General features: G+C 37.4%; 2 non-coding genes across 2 annotated transcripts; both read right to left on the reverse strand.

Annotated features, from left to right (window-relative positions):
• Positions 1 to 924: 924 nt before the first annotated feature.
• Positions 925 to 1,006, reverse strand: Trnas-gcu (transfer RNA serine (anticodon GCU)). Its single transcript has one exon. It is a non-coding gene; the product is annotated as a tRNA-Ser (tRNA).
• Positions 1,007 to 3,023: 2,017 nt separating this feature from the next.
• Positions 3,024 to 3,105, reverse strand: Trnar-ccu (transfer RNA arginine (anticodon CCU)). The gene has a single exon. It is a non-coding gene; the product is annotated as a tRNA-Arg (tRNA).
• Positions 3,106 to 8,385: the final 5,280 nt, after the last annotated feature.

An 8,385-nucleotide genomic window follows, 5' to 3' on the forward strand; every position in this document is an offset into this window, starting at 1 on the left:
GCACACAGTGAATTCAACTAAAGAGGCATTACAAAATGGGTACAACGTAACGTACTATAATTTTCCACACTTCAAAGGACGTGTTTATTCGTTTGCAATTGGACGCCTTTCACTGTTCTAGGAATAACGAAACCCAAATCAACTTGCAGGAAATGTGACGATATACTAGGTCCCTCGTTGTCACAAAGGGTCAATGTAACCATTATTTCATTAACTCAATATGTAATTGTAAAGATGAATTTTGGAACTCGAGCCATGTATACCTTTGATTTTTATGGCACTGTACCAAAATTACAATACTGTAGTCAGTGAGAGTTCATATGTACATGTAAAAGAAAAATAAGTGTCAAGAAGGACATGGTATAATCGTCGAAGGTATGATATCTAGGAAGAAGACCTTAATGCGTCCCACCACGACCACCACACACATCCTCCTTCTCAGCCCGCAACGAAATCAGCTTCAGAATGACTGATAGGTTTCAACGTTTTCTTAAGTTTGATGACTAAAAATGTGATCCTGAAAGGTATAAGATACAGACGTAATCTTGAATTAGGCTTCATGGAACAATGCCCATCCTTGCATGGCGCAGATCCCTTCCCTAACTCTATAAGTTCGACGTGAACGAAATTGTCAGCCTTAGTTGCGATCCCATCCAATGGTGCAGATACGTTTTGACGTTAGACATGGTCCTATTATATTAAATACAGAAACATTATATTTTGTTTCCGATCTCAGCAAATATTGTAGCTGCATGGAGTACATGATTTACTTCGAAATCTCTCAGAAACTTGTCCTGGATAGTGAAAAGAGATTATGTTTGTAGATGTGTGATCTTTCTGGTTTTCTTTTCTTATATATAGACAAAATATCCATTCACAAGTGTTGATTAATGAGTTTTGCAGTGAATATTATGTAAAAGTTATCGACGAGGATGGGACTCGAACCCACGCGGGGAGACCCCAATGGATTAGCAGTTCATCGCCTTAACCACTCGGCCACCTCGTCTGCATTACAGTGTGGTATACACAATTTATATACCCAGTAATATGTTCTCAATTACTGTAAACCACATGCATTATTTTTGTCACTCATTATTCAGTACCTTTGTGAAGAAAACCATTGTCATCAGATGGGGTAAGAAAGTGCTTTTGCTCTTATTTACACAACAACTGAATCTATTGCAAACATAATATCCTTTGAAATCAAATTATCTTGATTTATCAAAAAGACATATTCAGACGGCGAAGACAATCCAAAGATTTTTACACACCTGTCCGCTACAGCCACCACAACCTTTATCCTCGTACACACAATACAAATATAAAACATGGTCGGTCCTCATATTCCTGTTAAATATTATGCGGGAGGAATATTTGCTTCGAATCATTCGTTCTGGATAGAAATCACCCAAATATTGACCCAGATGGGTGAATATCAGTTCCAATTAAAACTGATTGAAATCAGTTGTCCTTCATAATAGCAGAGTGGCGCAGTGGAAGCGTGCTGGGCCCATAACCCAGAGGTCCGTGGATCGAAACCACGCTCTGCTAATTCTTTTATTTCTTTATTTTTAAATTTGAAATATCATAACAGTAAATTATTATTTGCATTCAAGCCCGAAAATATCAAACCCATGTTCACTTTAGCTATATAATATATTTAGCTACAATGTAAATGCAACCAACGTAGAATTACATTTATACTAATGGGTCAAAAGTAGGTTACTGTAACTTCACACTCTTCGAAAGACGTAATTTGTAGCACGACTTTGGATCCCCTATACTGCTATAGTAATAAGGGAACCCAAATCTGCAAATTGAATATGTGACGACAGATTATGTTCCTCATTGTCACAAAGGGTTAAATATTAGATATCATTTTCAGTTAACTTAAAACAAATTGTCCTTCAGAACAGGTGTGTGACACAGTGCAAGCTTACTGGACCCATAACCAGAGGTACGTGAATCGATACCACCATCGGCTAATTCTTTTCTCCTTTTAGTTTTAAATTTACGAATTCAGAACAGTAAATAGTTATCTGCATTAAAGCACGAAAATATCAAACCCATGTACAATTAAGTTATATCCATAATTTAGGCACACAGTGAATTCAACTAAAGCAGCATTAGAAAATGGGTGCAACGTAACGTACTATAATTTTCCACTCTTCAAAGGACGTGTTTGTTCGTTTGCAATTGGATGCCTTACACTGTTCTAGGAATAACGAAACCCAAATCAACATGCAGGAAATGTGACGATATACTAGGTCCCTCGTTGTCACAAAGGGTCAATGTAACCATTATTTCATCCTCTCTATATGTAATTGTAAAGATGAATTTTGGAACTCGAGCCATGCATACATTTGATTTTTTATGGCATTGTACCAAAATTACAAAACTGTAGCCAGTGAGAGTACATATGTACATGTAAAAGAAAAATAATTATCAAGAAGGACATGATACAATCGTCGAAGGTATGATATCCAGGGAGAAGGCCCTAATGCGTCCCACCACGACCACCACACGCATCCTCCTTCTCAGCCCGCAACGAAATCAGCTTCAGAATAACTGGTAGGTTCCAACGTTTTCTTAAGTTTGATGACTAAAAATGTGATCCTGAAAGGTTTAAGATACAGACGTAATCTTGAATTAGGTTTCATGGAAGAATGCCCATCCTTGCATGTCGCAGATACCTTCCCTAACTCTATAAGTTCGACGTGAACGAAATTGTCAGCCTCACTTGCGATCACATTCAATGGTGCAGATACGTTTTGACGCTAGACATGGTCCTACTATATTAAATACAGAAACATTATATTTTGTTTCCGATCTCAGCACATATTGTAGCTGCATGGAGTGCATGATTTACTTCGAAATCTCTCAGAAACTTGTGCTGGATAGTGAAAAGAGATTATGTTTGTAGATGTGTGATCTTTCTGGTGTTCATTTCTTATATATAGACAAAATATCCATTCACAAGTGTTGATTAATGAGTTTTGCAGTGAATATTATGTAAAAGTTATCGTCGACGATGGGACTCGAACCCACGCGGGGAGACCCCAATGGATTAGGAGTCCATGGCCTTAACCACTCGGCCACCTCGTCTGCATTACAGTGTGGTATACACAATTTATATACCCAGTAATATCTAAACCACATACATTATTTTTGTCACTCATTATTCAGTACCTTTGTGAAGAAAACCATTGTCATCAGATGGGGTAAGAAAGTTATTTTGCTCTTATTTACACAACAACTGAATCTATCGCAAACATAATATCCTTTGAAATCAAATTATCTTGATTTATCAAAAAGACATATTCAGACGGCGAAGACAATCCAAAGATTTTTACACACCTGTCCGCTACAGCCACCACAACCTTTATCCTCGTACACACAATACAAATATAAAACATGGTCGGTCCTCATATTCCTGTTAAATATTATGCGGGAGGAATATTTGCTTCGAATCATTCGTTCTAAATAGAAATCACCCAAATATTGACCCAGATGGGTGAATATCAGTTCCAATTAAAACTGATTGAAATTAGTTGTCCTTCATAACAGCAGAGTGGCGCAGTGGAAGCGTGCTGGGCCCATAACGCAGAGGTCCGTGGATCGAAACCACGCTCTGCTAATTCTTTTATTTCTTTTTTTTAAAATTTAAAATATCATAACAGTAAATTATTATTTGCATTCAAGCCCGAAAATATCAAACCCATGTGCTCTTTATCGATATACTATATTTTGCTACAATGTAAATGCAACTAAAGTAGAATAACTTTTATACTAATGGGTCAAAAGTAGGTCACTGTAACTTCACACTCTTCGAAAGACACTCTTCGAAAGACGTGATTTGTAGCACGACTTTGGATCCCCTATACTGCTATAGTAAGAAGGGAACCCAAATCTGCAAATTGAATATGTGACGACAGATTATGTTCCTCATTGTCACAAAGGGTTAAATATTAGATATCATTTTCAGTTAACTTAAAACAAATTGTCCTTCAGAACAGGTGTGTGACACAGTGGAAGCTTACTGGACCCATAACCAGAGGTACGTGAATCGATACCACCATCGGCTAATTCTTTTCTCCTTTTAGTTTTAAATTTACGAATTCAGAACAGTAAATAGTTATCTGCATTAAAGCACGAAAATATCAAACCCATGTACAATTAAGTTATATCCATAATTTAGGCACACAGTGAATTCAACTAAAGCAGCATTAGAAAATGGGTGCAACGTAACGTACTATAATTTTCCACTCTTCAAAGGACGTGTTTGTTCGTTTGCAATTGGATGCCTTACACTGTTCTAGGAATAACGAAACCCAAATCAACATGCAGGAAATGTGACGATATACTAGGTCCCTCGTTGTCACAAAGGGTCAATGTAACCATTATTTCATCCTCTCTATATGTAATTGTAAAGATGAATTTTGGAACTCGAGCCATGCATACATTTGATTTTTTATGGCATTGTACCAAAATTACAAAACTGTAGCCAGTGAGAGTACATATGTACATGTAAAAGAAAAATAATTATCAAGAAGGACATGATACAATCGTCGAAGGTATGATATCCAGGGAGAAGGCCTTAATGCGTCCCACCACGACCACCACACGCATCCTCCTTCTCAGCCCGCAACGAAATCAGCTTCAGAATAACTGATAGGTTTCAACGTTTTCTTCAGTGTGATGACTAAAAGTGTGATCCTGAAAGGTTTAAGATACAGACGTAATCTTGAATTAGGCTTCATGGAACAATGCCCATCCTTGCATTGCGCAGATCCCTTGCCTTCCTCTATAAGTTCGACGTGAACGAAATTGTCAGCCTCACTTGCGATCCCATCTAATGGTGCAGATACGTTTTGACGTTAGACATGGTCCTACTATATTAAATACAGAAACATTATATTTTGTTTCCGATCTCAGCAAATATTGTAGCTGCATGGAGTACATGATTTAGTTCGAAATCTCTCAGAAGCTTGTGCTGGATAGTGAAAAGAGATTATATGTGTAGATGTGTGATCTTTCTGGTGTTCTTTTCATATATATGGACAAAATATCCATTCACAAGTGTTGATGAATGAGTTTTGCAGTGAATATTATGTAAAAGTTATCGACGAGGATGGGACTCGAACCCACGCGGGGAGACCCCAATGGATTAGCAGATTATTTACACAACAACTGAATCTATCGCAAACATAATATCCTTTGAAATCAAATTATCTTGATTTATTAAAAAGACATATTCAGACGGTGAAGACAATCCAAAGATTTTTACACACCTGTCCCCTACATCCACCACAACCTTTATCCTCGTACACACGAGACAAATATAAAACATGGTCGGCCCTCATATTCCTGTTAAATATTATGCGGGAGGAATATTTGCTTCGAATCAATCGTTCTAAATAGAAATCACCCAAATATTGACCCAGATGGGTGAATAACAGTTCCAGTTAAAACTGATTGAAATGAGTTGTCCTTCATAAGAGCAGAGTGGCGCAGTGGAAGCGTGCTGGGCCCATAACCCTGAGGACTTCCGGTTATGACATCAGATGGAAAACACGTTTGATGATCGCTCCGTGAATTTTCAAGTTTTCTTCCTTTAATAGACATTTTTTCTGTTTTAAGTTGTTACAGGTACGTTTATTAGATTCGTGTGATCGCATTCATATAAAAGTTAGATATATTTTGTGTGTGGATAACTTTATTCACCACACAAAATACTATTTTCTGTGACAATGAATTCAAAGCCTGGTCGTGCTGCACGTGCAGCACAGGGAGCGGACTCAAATTCTAATGACATCAGTGGAATAGCTAGCAATAAGAATGGCATGTCGAGTAACATCGATAGACAGACAGGAGCTTCTCGTCGTTTTGGGAAAGAATGTACCGTGGTGATTGATGTAAAGGATGTGAAGAAAATAAAGGCAAGTGATATTATTAGAGGTGTAGAAGAATTAACCGGAGATATGTCGGTCTATGCAGTTGTGCCCAAAGGTGCAAATTTGTATGAGGTCACACTACCGAGCAAAGAAGTAGCATATAATGTCTTGTGTGGAATTGATATTGGAAGTGAACACTTTGATTGTACTCTCTTATATTCAGACACTATTATTGTGTCAATTCTTCATTTACCAGCATACATCACCGATGATGATATAAGTATGAAGCTCGGTGAATACGGAGTAGAACTTCTTTCTCCCATTCAACGCAGATATTATCCTGGGACTAGTGTGGCTCATGGGACTCGTTATGTCAAATGTAAATTTCCACAGCAGGTAAAATCCTTGCCTTACAGTCTGAAATTATATTTTGTTTCCGATCTCAGCAAATATTGTAGCTACATGGAGTGCATGATTTACTTCGAAATCTCTCAGAAACTTGTGCTGGATAGTGAAAAGAGATTATGTTTGTAGATGTGTGATCTTTCTGGTGTTCATTTCTTATATATAGACAAAATATCCATTCACAAGTGTTGATTAATGAGTTTTGCAGTGAATATTATGTTAAAGTTATCGTCGACGATGGGACTCGAACCCACGCGGGGAGACCCCAATGGATTAGCAGTTCATCGCCTTAACCACTCGACCACCTCGTCTGCATTACAGTGTGGTATACACAATTTATATACCCAGTAATATCTAAACCACATACATTATTTTTGTCACTCATTATTCAGTACCTTTGTGAAGAAAACCATTGTCATCAGATGGGGTAAGAAAGTTATTTTGCTCTTATTTACACAACAACTGAATCTATCGCAAACATATTATCCTTTGAAATCAAATTATCTTGATTTATTAAAAAGACATATTCGGACGGCGAAGACAATCCAAAGATTTTTACACACCTGTCCGCTACAGCCACCACAACCTTTATCCTCGTACACACAATACAAATATAAAACATGGTCGGTCCTCATATTCCTGTTAAATATTATGCGGGAGGAATATTTGCTTCGAATCATTCGTTCTGGATAGAAATCACCCAAATATTGACCCAGATGGGTGAATATCAGTTCCAATTAAAACTGATTGAAATTAGTTGTCCTTCATAACAGCAGAGTGGCGCAGTGGAAGCGTGCTGGGCCCATAACCCAGAGGTCCGTGGATCGAAACCACGCTCTGCTAATTCTTTTATTTCTTTATTTTTAAATTTAAAATATCATAACAGTAAATTATTATTTGCATTCAAGCCCGAAAATATCAAACCCATGTGCACTTTAGCGATATACTATATTTAGCTACAATGTAAATGCAACTAACGTAGAATTACTTTTATACTAATGGGTCAAAAGTAGGTCACTGTAACTTCACACTCTTCGAAAGACGTGATTTGTAGCACGACTTTGGATCCCCTATACTGCTATAGTAATAAGGGAACCCAAATCTGCAAATTGAATATGTGACGATATATTATGTTCCTCATTGTCACAAAGGGTTCAATATTAGATATCATTTTCAGTTAACTTAAAACAAATTGTCCCTCGGAATAGGTGTGTGACACAGTGCAAGCTTACTGGACCCATAACCAGAGGTACGTGGATCGATACCACCATCTGCTAATTCATTTCTCCGTTTATTTTTAAATTTAAGAATTCAGAACAGTAAATTATCTGCATTAAAGCACGAAAATATCAAACCCATGTACAATTAAGTTATATCCATAATTTAGGCACACAGTGAATTCAACTAAAGCAGCATTAGAAAATGGGTGCAACGTAACGTACTATAATTTTCCACTCTTCAAAGGACGTGTTTGTTCGTTTGCAATTGGATGCCTTACACTATTCAAGGAATAACGAAACGCAAATCAACATGCAGGAAATGTGACGATATACTAGGTCCCTCGTTGTCACAAAGGGTCAATGTAATCATTATTTCATCCTCTCTATATGTAATTGTAAAGATGAATTTTGGAACTCGAGCCATGCATACATTTGATTTTTTATGGCATTGTACCAAAATTAGAAGACTGTAGTCAGTGAGAGTACATATGTAAATGTAAAAGAAAAATAATTGTCAAGAAGGACAAGATGCAATCGTCGAAGGTTGATCTCTGAATAAATGTTTGATAAAATGACGTAGAAGTGAACCCTTGGAAGGTATGGTATCCAGGAAGAAGACCTTCATGCGTCCCACCACGACCACCACACACATCCTCCTTCTCAGCCCGCAACGAAATCAGCTTCAGAATAACTGATAGGTTTCAACGTTTTCTTAAGTTTGATTACTAAAAGTGTGATCCTGAAAGGTTTAAGATACAGACGTAATCTTGAATTAGGTTTCATGTAACAATGCCCATCCTTGCATTGCACAGATCCCTTGCCTACCTCTGTAAGTTCGACGTGAACGAAATTGTCAGCCTCACTTG

Source organism: Sinohyriopsis cumingii, unplaced genomic scaffold (assembly GCF_028554795.1).
Source record: "Sinohyriopsis cumingii isolate HCF-2022 unplaced genomic scaffold, ASM2855479v2 utg000646l, whole genome shotgun sequence".
Lineage (NCBI taxonomy): Eukaryota > Metazoa > Mollusca > Bivalvia > Unionida > Unionidae > Sinohyriopsis > Sinohyriopsis cumingii.